Source organism: Schistocerca piceifrons, chromosome 8 (genome assembly GCF_021461385.2).
Source record: "Schistocerca piceifrons isolate TAMUIC-IGC-003096 chromosome 8, iqSchPice1.1, whole genome shotgun sequence".
Classification (NCBI taxonomy): domain Eukaryota; kingdom Metazoa; phylum Arthropoda; class Insecta; order Orthoptera; family Acrididae; genus Schistocerca; species Schistocerca piceifrons.
The window spans coordinates 38,710,089-38,725,180 of record NC_060145.1 but is presented as its reverse complement, the minus strand read 5'-3'; the positions used below and the strand labels follow the sequence as shown (position 1 = coordinate 38,725,180).

General features: G+C 41.7%; 1 pseudogene; it reads right to left on the bottom strand.

The window, feature by feature from the left end:
* Positions 1-11,808: 11,808 nt before the first annotated feature.
* Positions 11,809-11,926, bottom strand: LOC124712877 (annotated as a pseudogene).
* Positions 11,927-15,092: the final 3,166 nt, after the last annotated feature.

The following is a 15,092-nucleotide window of genomic DNA, read 5'->3' as shown; positions in this document are numbered from 1 at the left end:
TGGATCACGGGGTCCCGGGGTCGATTCCCGGCCTTGTTGGGGATTTTCTCTGTCCGGGGACTGATTGTTTGTGTTGTTCCCGTCATTTCATCATCATCATCATCATCATTTGTGAGAGTGACTAGATTGGTTTGAGAAAAGAAAATGGACTGTGTAAGGGAATTTGTACGGGTGCTGAGGACCGCGCAGTTGAGCGCCCCACAAGCCAAACATCACCAATCATCATCCAATATGCTGTTGTTCGTTTTATTTGTAAACACGTTTCAGACGTGTAAAAATGTTTGTCCCTATAAGGTAATCTGGGAAAATCTGCTCAAATGTAATAGAAAGGCAAAAGATAACATACCCAATAGGACAATAGTAAAACGCTGTGGTGCTGGCAGCATCTTTTATATTGGGAACAGCTTTACTCCATCATCATCTTAGATAGTTTCTAGCCTTAGGCTAGGTCTACTGGCAACACAAACCTCATCATCTTCTACCTTCCGATTATATCTGGTCGTCTCCATATCTCAGTTTATTCACTTCCACTCTACACGTTCCTGTACTCATTTCAGCAGCCTGCCTTTAGAGTTTCTTTTCGGTATCATTAATCTTCCTTCGTATCCTCTCTTCCTCCATTCTTTCCATTCGTTCATACCACTTTCGAACTTAGTAGCTTAGTGGATTAACTTTCAAACGCGGAGCGAGCCTCATAATGAACGGACTTTATTTAGTGCACTTTTTTGAAGCTTTAATTCTTAGGACTAGCCAGATCTCCCGTGTTACTTAGCGTAGTTAATTCTACCGCACCATTTCAATAACTGTCATTACGCTTAAATGCTCTTTGGACTTGAGCTGTCTTCTTTTTCCGTTATCGTAGTCAAGGTCCTGGAAGGACTTGAAAGATCTGTGGAAATGAATGTATAGTCCTCAAAACTGGTTGTAAGAAGAACGTCAACAAACTTAAAAGATGGATAATAGCATATAGTCCCCTTAAATACAGAGGTACTGAGGGAATTAGGTTAGGAAATGAGTGCGCTGGAACCAGTCAAAAAGTTCTGCTCTTTGAGCATCAATGTAAATGTAGACTGGCAATCTCAACAGAAGCATTTAAAAAAAGAGGAATTTGTTGAAATCGGATATAAACTTCAGTGTTAGGAAGTATTTTCCGAAGGTAATCGTCAGGAGTGTATCCATGCACGTAAGTGAAACGTGGGCGGTGAACAGCTCTTAGGGCAGTAGCTTCTGGAATGTTGCGTTACGGTAGATTACATGGGTAGGTCAGACATTTAATGAGATACTGGGTCGAATCATATGGAACAGAAATTTAAGGCACATCTTGATTAAAACCAAGGATTAGGTGATATGATACAATCTGAGGCATCAAGGGACCATCGGTTTGACATAGGAAGGAAGTGCGGAGGCTAAAAATTGTAGAGATAGGCGAAAGCGTGACTACAGAAAACAAGTTGAAATTGGTATATTTTGTAGTAGTCAAGAATAGATTAAGAGTCTTGCACAGGATCGACTGTCTCGAGAGCAATAACAACAGCATCACAACGCCTTTCTTAGCCCTGCAGCAAATGAATTTTGGTAGTAACACGAGGAAACAAAATTCATCGGTTCCTCTAGAGTAACAAGTTGGTGAAGACGAAATGGGATATGGCATCTGGTTTTTCTGAGATAAGTAAGCTACTTTGACGTTTATCTTACCTTTCATGTAAAGTGAGGATAATTTATAGTCATGATGTTTCATTGGTTTGGCTGAGGAGTATTAACACTGCACAGCTATAAATATTCTGTACTCAGGTCAAAACTGCTCGTATCGCAGACAGTTCGCTACGCGTGTTACCATCTGCGGAATGTATTCAGCAATTGAATCACCTGTGTTTGGGAATTCTGTATGCATTGAACTAAAAGCAATGTAGTGTAATGTGCCAGAACGCTTCCCAAGTGATCTATGACTACAAAGTCGACATATATAAGGCCAGGAAATTAATTTCATGTGGTTGATGTTGAAAATGAAAATAAAAATCACGCCTCAACTGTGATTATTACGTCTGAGCCGTAAAAAATTTGTTACTGTCAAAAAAACAATTTTCCTGCTGGTACGCTGATTTTCAATATCAGAGCTTGGGATTGACAATTTACGTTCAAATTTAAAATTATTTAAGGTGTTGGTGTCTCCCATTGCCAATGGGTCACAAGTTGTGTGATGACACACCAGCATATGTAGCCGACGTCTCCACTTCTTGATTAAAACCTGTTTCCTTTTTGGCACAAGAAATTATAGAATGGCTATAGGACACAAGGAGACACATTGTGTATTTTGAACAATAGTTTTAAATGCTGACGTTAGCATCTGTCATTTGAGCTTATCATTATCTTCCTAAACACATAATATTTTCGGTTAAGTTGTTGATGGTTTATCTACGCTATTGATGAATCGACAGATAAGATTATTTCAGCGACTTACTAATGCCAGTAGAAAATTTATTAAAGAACGAATGAAAACCAACATGTGTTTCATGAAACAGCCTGGAAACAATAGAAGTACTAGTATATGGCTGTGTAGATAATTATGTATGTCGACTGACGTATTTTCAGAACAGGGTTGAATATAACGTGTTTGCCTTGGAAATTGATTGGTACATTAATATACAGATTTTAGATTCCTTTGAAAAAATTTTTTTAACATCACTCATGCTGCCATGGAAAGAATTATTGTTTTCAGATGAGGACATTTTTCAAAGGTCATTTAATGTATATGTGTCACAGGAAATATGTATTAATGCAACTTACTCGTTTGGATGTAAACTACCACAAAGCGTTGTTCTCTACCTTAACGATAGGTAAGTAACTTGTATGTAGGGCCTAACTACATTCTTTCCAGCGATATAAGTTTAGCGTAGTATTGAAATCAAGATCGGGAGCACCTTCGTCATTGCCAGGTAACAACCGTTTCGTTTTTATGGAATATATGGCTGCTAATTTAAGATCAAATTATAATGAAAATAATCAATTGTCCTCGAAAATGATGTTTTCTTTCATTCGCGACCACGAGTGGTTATTTTAATCATAATAATATAGGGTGTCCGGAAATTCCCTCATTGAGATGTAGGGGGGAGTGAGTACATAATATTGTGAAAAGGAACCCACGTTCGGAAACGTCATCCAACTACGTTACAGAGCGCCGACGCCTGTAAATGTACATATGTGCAAGGTGATTCAGTGATGATGTTACAGATTTTCAGTGACGATGAAGAAGTATCAGTGTATCAATTTTCCTGTACCGGAAACGGGTGAGTCGAAAGTTATAAGTGAAAATCATTCTGATAGCTCTAACAGTGGAATGTATGTACAGGTACTGTTGTTGCTAAGGTTGTAGGATAGGCAAATTTCAGAGGTGGCAGTATGTACCAAAACAAATAAGAAGACTCAGTAAACGTGGGTTCTAAACTATGTGCCCTTGTACAATAGAAGAGATCTGTTTCACACTAGCGAAGATGAACAAGTGCTCATTCCTCCTCAGGTAGGCATCTTAGAGGCCAAGTTTACTAGACATTTTTTCTTGTTTTGGTCCATACAACTTTGAAAGTGGTATACCCTACATTCTTAGCAACAGCAGTACCGGTAGATATATTACACTGTCAGAGGTATCAGAACGAGTTTCGATTGTAACTTTCGACTGGTTCGTTTCCGAAGCAGGAATCCTTACCTTAAATTGATACATTTATCTGTCTCCATCATCACTGAATCACCCTGTACATACATATCTTTACAGGCGTCGGCGCGTATAACTTCGACGCTCTTTCTCTTTGTTGCTGAAATAATTAACAAATTCGCAAAACACGTAAACAAAATGTTTATTTCTTTAGAGATCAAACACGAGAAAGACGTCAAGGTCCAAAATATCCTAAAAGTTTCATTACACAGTCATACCTCCAAAGGCCCTCTGACAGATTAAATTCATATGTGGACCACCCTTAGTGAGGTATCAGGCATGACATAATACAGTATAAGAATAGAAAACGTAATTTATGTAGAGGAAAAACCCGATCCCCATCTAGAAAATTTCTGCAGAACAGAATAAATGTCGACGGTACGCTCTTTGTGTCTTGTTTGGAAAGAAACTTGTTCCTTTTGCTCACGCTGCTTACTGCCGACACCAGTAAAGTCCACTTTACTATTCGCTCTCTGTGTTTCTTTTAGTACTTCTCGATTCTGTCTGAGATTAGTTACTCCTATTGTGTTAGTTGTGCACTAACGTTAACAGTATGGATTAGTTTACTGATGTAGAGTCTGGCAATATTTACTTCCAGTAAGAGGTCAGCAAATTCAATGGAAGAATGACCCTGCTACTATTTGTTCAGCTGTTACCACAGCGACGGCAATTGCATCACAGTAGATTTCATCTGCAGTTGCATTTCTCTGTTTTCTGTTGCATGTTTTGGTGCTCACATGTTACAGTTTGTTTCACTATTGTGGAGATGTTTTCACATAAACAATGGTAACTCGGTTAAAAAGTCGAATAAATATTAATTGCGTTATTACTCTGTAACGAGCTACATGAGAGACTGGGCCCTAATACAAAACACTCAGAAAATGCACCTGAACACTCTCCTAAATTATGTCAGCGGAGTTCAATTTTTTTGTGTCGTTTCGTTGACACTGTAGGCTTGTACCATGAGAAGCAGGGAGAGGATGCTGTTGGTGGCCAGTATCCTCTTCCTACGAGGGTTGTCCAGAAAGTAAGTCCAGGTTTTGTGGTACAAGCTATTCTGTAATAGTCCACGTTAGCCTCACTGCTGGTGAGGTACTCTCATCGCTAGGTACTGACTGACTCAGAGCTAGAGGCTAAGTGCGGCTGCAACCCTAACTGGGCTGTGACTGATCACTCAACTCGTTGACTCACTGGATGACTGGCTGGGCCTCCAGTCCATGGTGTCTAACTAATTACTGGCATCCGAGAGGGCGTTGGCGGTACGTTTCTCGCGAGTCTGTCTTTGGCCTCTCTCCTGATAGACTCGCTTGCTCTAATGCCTACTATCAATCTTCTCTCAACCTCTTTGCCGATGTTAGTGCTGGCGACAGCCTACACCAGCACAAGTTTCACCCTACATACAGACATTTGCGTACTTACAGCTCTGTCCTGATTACGATGGGACGCATTGTCCGCCGTGAAATTATAGTAGGAACCATTCCAGCATCTGCCTGAGGCAACTTAGGGAAACTACGGAAAACCTAATCAGCGTCGCTGGAGAGGCTTCATAGTCCTGAATAGAAGGCCAGTCTGTTTAAAGCAACGCAACCTCATATGGCTTTTTCTTAGAGCTACACAATTCATTCCGTTTTCAACACATATCACCACATACTTTACATGCACTATCTGCTGACAACAGGACGGTAACGATGATGTTTGGTTTCTAGTTTGTTTACCACTGGTTACCATTTGCTTGCTTGAAAAATTCACTCAGAAACACTACATAACGAGTGCAAATTTAGCCCAGAAAGAGTTTACTTTCACATTCTGCCGCCCAGAAATAATATAAATGGATTACGGGACTAGGTGTCACAACATGGGTCGCGCGAGACATCGTCTTCTTTTTTTCCGTCGAAGCTTCGTGGGCTCGCTCACATTCACCCCCATCTTGGACATTAATCTTTTGATGCTCTGCCGGCCGCTGTGACCGAGCGGTTCTACGCACTTCAGTCCGGAACCGCGCTGCTCCTACGGTCGCAGGTTCCAATCCTGCCTCGGCTATGGAAGTGTGTGATGTCCTTAGGTTAGATGGGTTTAAGTAGTTCTAAGTCTAGGGGACTGATGATCTCAGATGTTGAGCCCCATAGTGCTTAGAGCCATTTGAACCATTTTGATGCTCTTCTGTCTTCTGCCAGCTCTCATTTCATTCATGATCTCCTTCCTCGATCGTTCTCTGTGTCTGCTTCCCTTGAGCATTGCCTCGACCGCAGTAGTGGACTGATATCAGTGGCAGAGTAGACGGCTAGCGGTGACTGATTATTCTCCTTGTCTCTTCTGCTCTTCGCGACATATATTCGTTTAAGACTGTGCCAACACCCTGTATCTTCACTATTATATTCCAATACCATATCTCGACGGTGTACAACCTTTTCCACATTCCTCGGCGTCTATGTTTCCGCTCGATTTACGGATATACCCCAAATACAGCTCTTTAAAAATTGTTTGCTAGTAGTCAAGGAGACACTGCTTCGCGTTAATTGTGTTGTTTTCCTGATAAGTATTTCTTTCGCCTAGGCTGTTAAAACATTAGTGTCCTTCGTACTTCCACCATAAAACTTCCGAGGTAACTGACGGTGGTCACTAGTTTAATATTTCGCCTTCAACGTGCACGAATACAGGGTGAATCACCTAAAACTTGCACGACAGATACTGCGGAAATGGAAAGTGCTACTGATGTGCGAATTTCACAGAAGGATTGGTACTCAGCCAATAAACAGGTTGTAGTAATACCTAGAAGCTATATTTTTTATGAAAACATACACTTTTTGAAATGGAACAATGACTATTAACATTAATAAACTAAAAGTAGAGTAAATTAGAATGTCAGTTGCAGGATTATAGTGCGAGTCATTCACAAGATATCGTATTTTGAAAAGTTTTCACCCCGCCTTTTTTTGTGCCATTCTACCTGCATAGTTGCTAGGTACAATGTTTTTATTTTTGCTTAGAGTGTGGTTATGTCCTCCTTGAGTGCATTGCGACTTATCACTCAGTTACCGTGTGATACTCCAAGCGGTAGTTCGTGAGTGGACGATGGGATATATCAGTGCAAAAAAAGCCGACATGGTCATAATGTATGGAGGGCGTAGCAAGAATTCAGTTGGTTCTTGTACAGTGTATGCGGCAAGATATCCCAATAGTCGTCAACCATCTCGGCAATTATTTATCAGTTTCTTCAACCAGTTACCTGAAAGTGGTAGTGTAACGTATAGGCAACGTAACAGAAGGAAACAAGAGACGATAGAGAGGGAGAAATTAATGTTCTTGCTGTTGTTGCAGTTGATCCGCACGTTACCTCCCGCACAGTCGCACGATGAAGTGGCATGACTCAGGTAAGTGTAGTACGCATTCTCCATCGACGTACGTTCCATCCCTATCGCATCTCTCTCGATCACGAGCTGCATGGAAACAATTATGAGAATCGTATTAACTTCTGTACACGGGAATTAGGACAGAATACTGCAGATGTATCACGTATCTTGTTTACTGATGTATTCACATTTCCCAGTCACGGCCTGGTGAATCGCCAAAACACACACTATTGATCTGTTGACAACCTCCCTTGGCTCAGACAGGGCGAATGTCAGCGAGCGTAGAGCGCAAACGTGTGGTGTGGGATGCGAGCCATCAGCTCGTAGGCCCGTTTTTCATATATGAAACAATGAACTCTCACAAGTATCGCAGTTTCCTAACAGGTGATCTTCCACGGAAGCTGGAAGAGTTCCACTGCAGACTACGAGGAATGTGTGCTACCAACATTATGGCTGTCCCGACCATAGTGCGCGAAGTACTACAGCATGTCTTCACGAAATGTTTCCAAATCGTTGGACTGGATGCAGGTGATCTATATCTTGTTCGACCCGTTCCCCACATTTGACGCCTGTGGAATTTTTTCTCTGGGGAAATCTGAAAGACTATCTACAAGGACATGCCACTGTACCAGATGAGATGGGACGACGTATTACTGCAGCCTGTTCCGGCACATGCGGTGAAATACTAGCACGTGTGCACCAGTCGCGCCATACCAGACTGGGAGTGTCTACTGCCACTGCCGATGGTCATTTTGAAAACAACCTGTGACGGTCAACTGTCTCGTTATCGGTCAGAATCCACATAACTGATGTGTTGTTCGTTAGTGTGTGCTACCACAGGGATTCTACAGTGTCGATGTGGGGACTTTGCAAAATACGATATCTTGTTAACGACTCGCACTAGAATCCTACAACAAACACCACTGACGTTCCAACTTAACCTATATTTAGTGTTAATAGGCATTACTCCATTTTTGAGAGCGTATGTTTGCACAAAAATACCGTTTTAAACTATTATCACAATCTGTTGATTTGCTAAGAAAACGAGCCCCTGACTATCAATCCATTGAGTGAAAACCGCACATCAACAGCACTTTCCATTTCCGCAATTTTTGCGGTGCAATCTTCAGGTGATTCACCCTGTATATACTGTTTTCTTTTTTTCTCTCAATGATTTTGGTTTTACTTCTTGCGAACTACATATAGCGCCTCTCTATTAAGATCTGATCTGTCTGGTGAATCACCTTCCGTAGTTCATCTTTGTTACCGTCCAGTAAGAATACCACTGTGTAAAAGGCTCCAACATGTGACTTAAAAAAGAAATCACTATAATGTCATATTGCTATTTGTGAGAATGTACGATGTGCCCCATTTATCTTGCTCACCTAAAATAATTTTTGCTGATGTGTTAAGTGAAAACTTGTCTCAAACAATGTTTTTAACATCATTGGGTGATTCTTTCTGAGGTTATACGTTTAAACGTTTTATGCGTCGCCACAGATATAAGGGATAGGGGTAGAGGTTAAATTTTTTAAATGAAACATTGTAAATTTTATTCAAAAATACAGTTACTCCCTCTAAGAGTTACCCAAAAATTTATTACACTGTACCATTTTTATCAATAAAACGTAGATGAGCGAACAATGAAGAGTGAACAGGATTTGTAGAAACCGAGCTGTTTTCAGCCCTGATTGTACACATTACGTCCCAAATGTAGTGCTATAATATTGTTTATTTCCGACTCATTTAAATATAGGTGCTCATCTGTAACCCCTCCCCGCGCACCTCATTTGCTGTTGCTTTGGCGTAATATCGTAACTGCAAAGCGGTAGTACATATTGTGAATACAGCTTTTGTTGTGTAAAGGTGTATGATGTAAGCTTACATTTTTATGTTCAGTGCTGTCAGAGAACTTTATTATTATTATGTTATTACCTGTATCTCGTTCTCTACTGTACATATTTGTACTGTAATGTGCTATACAGGGTGGTCCATTGATCGCGACAGGGCCAAATATCTCACGAAATAAGCGTCAAACTAAAAAACTACAAAGAACGAAACTCGTCTAGCTTCAAGGGGGAAACCAGATGGCGCTGTAGTTGGCCCGCTAGATGGCGCTGCCATAGGTCAAACGGATATCAACTGTGTTTTTTAAAATAGGAACCCCCATTTTTATTACATATTCGTGTAGTACGTAAAGAAATATGAATGTTTTAGTTGGACCACGTTTTTCGCTTTGTGATAGATGGCGCTGTAATAGTCACAAACGTATAAGTACCTGGTATCACGTAACATTCAACCAGTGCGGACGGTATTTGCTTCGTGATACATTACCCGTGTTAAAATGGACCGTTTTCCAATTACGGAAAAGGTCGAAATGGTGTTGATGTATGGCTATTGAGATCAAAATGCCCAACGGGTGTATGCTATGTATGGTGCTTGGTATCCTGGACGACATCATTCTAGTGTCCGACACGTTCGCCGGATAGTTAATTATTTAAGGAAACAGGAAGTGTTCAGCCACATGAGAAACGTCAGCCACGACCTGCAACAAATGATGATGCCCAAGTAGGTGTTTTAGCTGCTGTCGCGGCTGGTCCGCACATCAGTAGCAGACAAATTGCGCGAAAATCGGGAATCTCAAAAACGTCGGTGTTGAGAATCCTACATCAACATCGATTGCACCTGTACCATATTTCTATGTACCAGGAATTGCATGGCGACGACTTTGAACATCGTGTACAGTTCTGCCACTGGGCACAAGAGAAATTACGGGACGATGACAGATTTTTTGCACGCGTTCAATTTAGCGACGAAGCGTTATTCACCACCAGTGGCAACGTAAACCGGCATAATATGCACTATTGGGCAACGGAAAATCCACGATGGCTGCGACAAGTGGAACATCAGCGATACTGGCGGGTTAATGTATGGTGCGGCAATATGGGAGGAAGGATAACTGGCCCGCATTTTATCGATGGCAATCTAAATGGTGCAATGTATGCTGATTTCCTACGTAATGTTCTACCGATGTTACTACAAGATGTTTCACTGCATGACAGAATGGCGATGTACTTCCAACATGATGGATGTCCGGCACATAGCTCGCGTGCGGTTGAAGCGGTATTGAATAGCATATTTCATGACAGGTGGACTGGTCGTCGAAGCACCATACCATATCCGCACGTTCACCGGACCGACAACCTCGGATTTCTTTCTGTGGGGAAAGTTGAAGGATATTTGCTATCGTGATCCACCGACAACGCCTGACAACATGCGTCAGCGCATTGTCAATGTATGTGCAAACATTACGGAAGGCGAACTACTCGCTGTTGAGAGGAATGTCGTTACACTTATTGCCAAATGCATTGAGGTTGACGGACATCATTTTTGAGCGTTTATTGCATTAATGTGGTATTTACAGGTAATCACGTTGTAACAGCATGCGTTCTCAGAAATGATAAGTTCACAAAGGTACATACATCACATTGGAACAACCGAAATAAAATGTTCACACGTACCTACGTTCTGTATTTTAATTTAAAAAAGCTACCTGTTACCAACGGATCGTCTAAAATTGCGAGCCATATGTTTGTGACTATTACAGCGCCATCTATCACAAAGCGAAAAAAGGGATCCAACTAAAACATTCATATTTCTTTACGTACTACAATAATATGTAATAAAAATGGGGGTTCCTATTTTAAAAAACGCAGTTGATATCCATTTCACCTATGGCAGCGCCATCTAGAGGGACAAACATAGCGCCATCTGGTTTCCTCCTTCAAGCTAGACAAGGTTCGTTCTTTGTAGTTTTTTCGTTTGACGCTTATTTCATGAGATATTTGGCTCGGTTACGTTCAATGGACTGTTTATGGGCGAAATTCGGTTCAGGCACAACTACTGTACAGCACATGATTCCCTGACAAGCCATTGCTTTTCGCTGGATGTTTGGTCATATCATTTCTCGCCTACGTGAAATGTGAAGCTTAAATGCAAGACCCCGAAATCGTCGTAGAATACGAACATACTAAGCTGCTGAGGTCACTGTGCTCGCTGCCCGTAGCTGTGAATCCTCGAGTCAGCACACGACCAATTGAACATGAAGTTGGACTCTCGAAAACAAGTGCACATAGCATTCTGCAATGTCATAAATTCCATCTTTACCACGTTCATTTACACTTAAAACTCCATAGAAATGACTTAAAAAATAGGACCTAGTTTTGTCAATGGGCTCAGAAAAAAATCTGACCAATCCTAATTTCTTCTCAGATGTTCTTTTTACTGACGAAGTGTCATTCTCCAGCCAAAGGGATTGTAAATATGAGGCATATGCTGTATTAATACACCAACAATCCACGATGTCTCCGACAGGTAGAGCATCAACATCCATGGAAAGTTAACGTTTGGTGCGGAATTATTGGAGATACCATTATCGGACACTATTTCTGTTCTCTTGGATGCCATACCTCTGAATCAGAGGATGGTCATGCAGTATCAGGATGACGGATGCCCTGCACATAACTCCTTAGAACACGAGTTCTCTCTCAGTCCGAAGAGGCCTCGAACGACCCCAAAGGTACTGACCGACCGCCGTGTCTTTCTAAGTCTACAGGCATCACTGGATGTGGATGAGGGGCGTGTGGTCAGTACACTGCTCTCCCGCCAGTATGTCACTTCTCGTGACCGTAGCCGCTACTTCTCAGTCAAGCAGCTCCTGAATTTGCCTCACAAGGACTGAGTTCACCCGCTTGCCAACAGCACTCGACAGACCGGATGGTCACCCATCCAAGTGCTAGCCCAGCCCGACAGTGATTAACTTCGGTGATTTTGCGGGAACCGGTGTTACCACTGCGGCAAGGCCGTTGGCACAACGAATTCTGTACCTTAAATACTCTGTAAGGTAGATTGGACGTGGTTGGCCAGTTAGTTGGCCTGACTCATGTCAGGACCCTGCACCACTGAATTTTTTTTCTGTGGGGAGCAGTCAAGGATTCTGTCCACCAAAGTGTTCCAACAACAACAGAGGACATGGAGCAACGCCTTACTGATGTGTTGCAAGCCATCACAGAGGAAGTAGTAGCACGAGTAGGACATCCCTCAGCCACAGAGTGACCCTATGAATGAATGTCAATGGTTACCATTTTGAGCATGTGATGTAAACGCTCTATTTTTCATATAGAGGTAATATCACAGTAAAAGCAACAACAAAGGGCCATGTTACTTCTGCACTGTCATGAGTATTATAATATGGTACTGTACAATAACAAGATCCATTTACTGTACAGTGAAGCAGTGTTGCACGCAACGTTTATAGGCAATTTGTAAAATATCCAAACGTACCTTGAAGAGGTTGATTGATTTAGTTAATGAAATGCACTGAAGTGATTTTCAGATAAGAGAGGTTATGTATTATTTATCGTTTCCACAGCTACTAGTTTCGTGAATAGAACGGTACAGGGTGAAATACTTTTGAATAGCTCGTGGAGAGCGATAAAAGTTACATAGTTGCATTTAAAAAGTGTAGCTTCTACACCATATCTGCTACAACTGCGGGGACGCATAAAACGTATACACTTAGAACTACCCAGTGATATTAAAAAACATTGGTTGAAGCAATTTTTCATTTAACACACAAGAAAAAAAATTATTTTGGTGGAGCGAGATAAATGGGAGACCCTGTATATTTATTTGAAGTACTTGGGATCTTCATGAAGTGAGTTACAGATACCGTGCAACGCAAGACTGGTATGCAACAAGAGTGGCGCATTGCCAGAAGAGAGTCCACGTTCCAGGTTTTCCGCACCACAGTTGTGCTGCGATACGTAGAACAGCTGCAGCACAGAGTGCAAATGAAGTGACAACAGGAAACGCACTCCAAAGTTGAAGTACGCTGGACAGTACTATTTTATGGATAAAATGTCTAATTCATGGTGAAGTTCTGGCGGTGTATGGACGAAATGCAACGTCTCATCCAGTCGTAGTGAGCACGTTCACACACAGCGGTTCTCCAATGGCTCCATGACCGACGAGTGGATTTCTATAGCCGAGGAAATGAACGATCCACACAAAGCTTCGACTCTTGTTTTCAGAAACTTGGTTACGTTTGTTGCTTTATAGTGTCCAGTACCTGTGTCACTCTGAAGTGTAGTACAGCATATAATTAAAATTATTTGGCTTGCTATAATTATTGTGTAACTTAATATCAAAAGTCCCCTCATACGTATGTTCCCTTGTCTATTCCAAGAAGAATTAACCGATGCTCATCAGTGGAAGCAGGGAATGAAACAAATGTACTTTGAAACCCATTATCAACGTAGCCTTCCTCTCGGAACATCTCAGCTATCTTCTTTCTGTCCGACAGCTAACCAATATTTTTGCCACATTGTCAAAGCTGTAACTACTGATTTTCACCTCTGTTTCTGTTTGTTTTTTTCCTTCATCTCGTCTCCTAACCTTACCCAGTTATATCTCGCTCTTCTTCAGATCACGAAAAATCATTTAAATATTACCTGTAGTGAAATATCTGAAGAGTCGTATATTCATTACTAGAGCTACTAACATTATTGGTATAATTTACCGATAATTATCTATGCATATTGTAATGACTACTGCATCCGTTATATTTGTTATTACTGTGTAATGCTCATTTGGAACATCTGTTGTTATCATACTGACGATGTCTTATTGTACAGGGTGTGAGAACGCAAAAATGTAACAGGACATAGAGCATGCTCCACTGAACAATCTGAGGCAGAGAACCTGGGGTCGAAGAGCCAGCTTAATGAGATACTAGCAATGAGATCACGGTACTGTGTACTTTTTTATTTACATTAGTTACAGTTAGCTGTAAATACCATCATTGGCACAATGAATGTATCATTCGTTCTGTATCCTACAAAATGTGCGCCCGCCGGTGTGGCCGAGCGGTTCTAGGCGCTTCGGTCGCAGGTCGAATCCTACCTCGGGCATGGATGTGTGTGATGTCCTTAGGTTAGTTATGTTTAAGTAGTTCTAAGTTCTAGGGGACTGATGACCTCAGATGTTAAGTCCCATAGTGCTCAGAGCCATTTGAGCCATTTGAACAAAATGTGCTGAGACTGACGGCGATCAACCTCAATGCAAGCATGACATCGGCAAACAAGATTCTGACGCATCCTGACAAATATTCCTGTTGTCTTTCGAATCGCATCACGTGCAGCTATAATTCTGGAAACTAATTCCACCTCCGCATCCACTGGGGTCTGACGAGTGGCTTTAGGCATCCATTTTTACGTAAATGGATCAGTATAATTGGAATTACAAAAAATCTTTATTTTTTAGAGATACTGAAAAAAAAGACATTTACATTGCACCTGGGAGTACATACACCTGAATCAGGCTACTGTTCAGGTCAAGCGAGCTCTCAGGCCATGGAATAGAACCTCTTCTTCCAATCCATCGACCAGGAAGTACTTCCTAGAAATCAGGCTCGTTGTCCTCGTTTCCTTGCAGGAAACAATGTACATGCGAATAAACAGCACAGTACTTGGGAACTTGTTCGCATGCTACAGTTCAATTCTTTTATCTTGGCGGCTCGCGCACGCCCGCCCAGATGCGGGAGATTCCTGCGGTGCCAGTTGCAAACGACGCACGCGCCAAGAGAAGCAGCGCCATAGTATAGTATAAGTTCGCAAACTTACGCGCAGTTTATGAAGTAAAGCCACCACGGCCGTATTAACCCTTTCGCTGCTACAGAGACGTGCTCCCCACATTCCGCGCTGTGCGCGATTTTGTCATCACTGCACTGCTCGCCTGTGCTGACACACGGTGTTCCGACTACTTTGACATGCCTATCATTCGATTTCAAAAAAACTATTTGGCCCAAAAGTTTGATTTTTACACATCTTCTTGACTGATACCTTCCCCCATAAACGACTTAATTTTGTTTCGATGTTCAACGCAGTTATTGTGCAGCATTAAATGTAGTAAAGCATTGCACGAAATTTTGAAGAGTTTGCAGAGGTAAAATTCCATAGCGTATACTTTCCGTATGG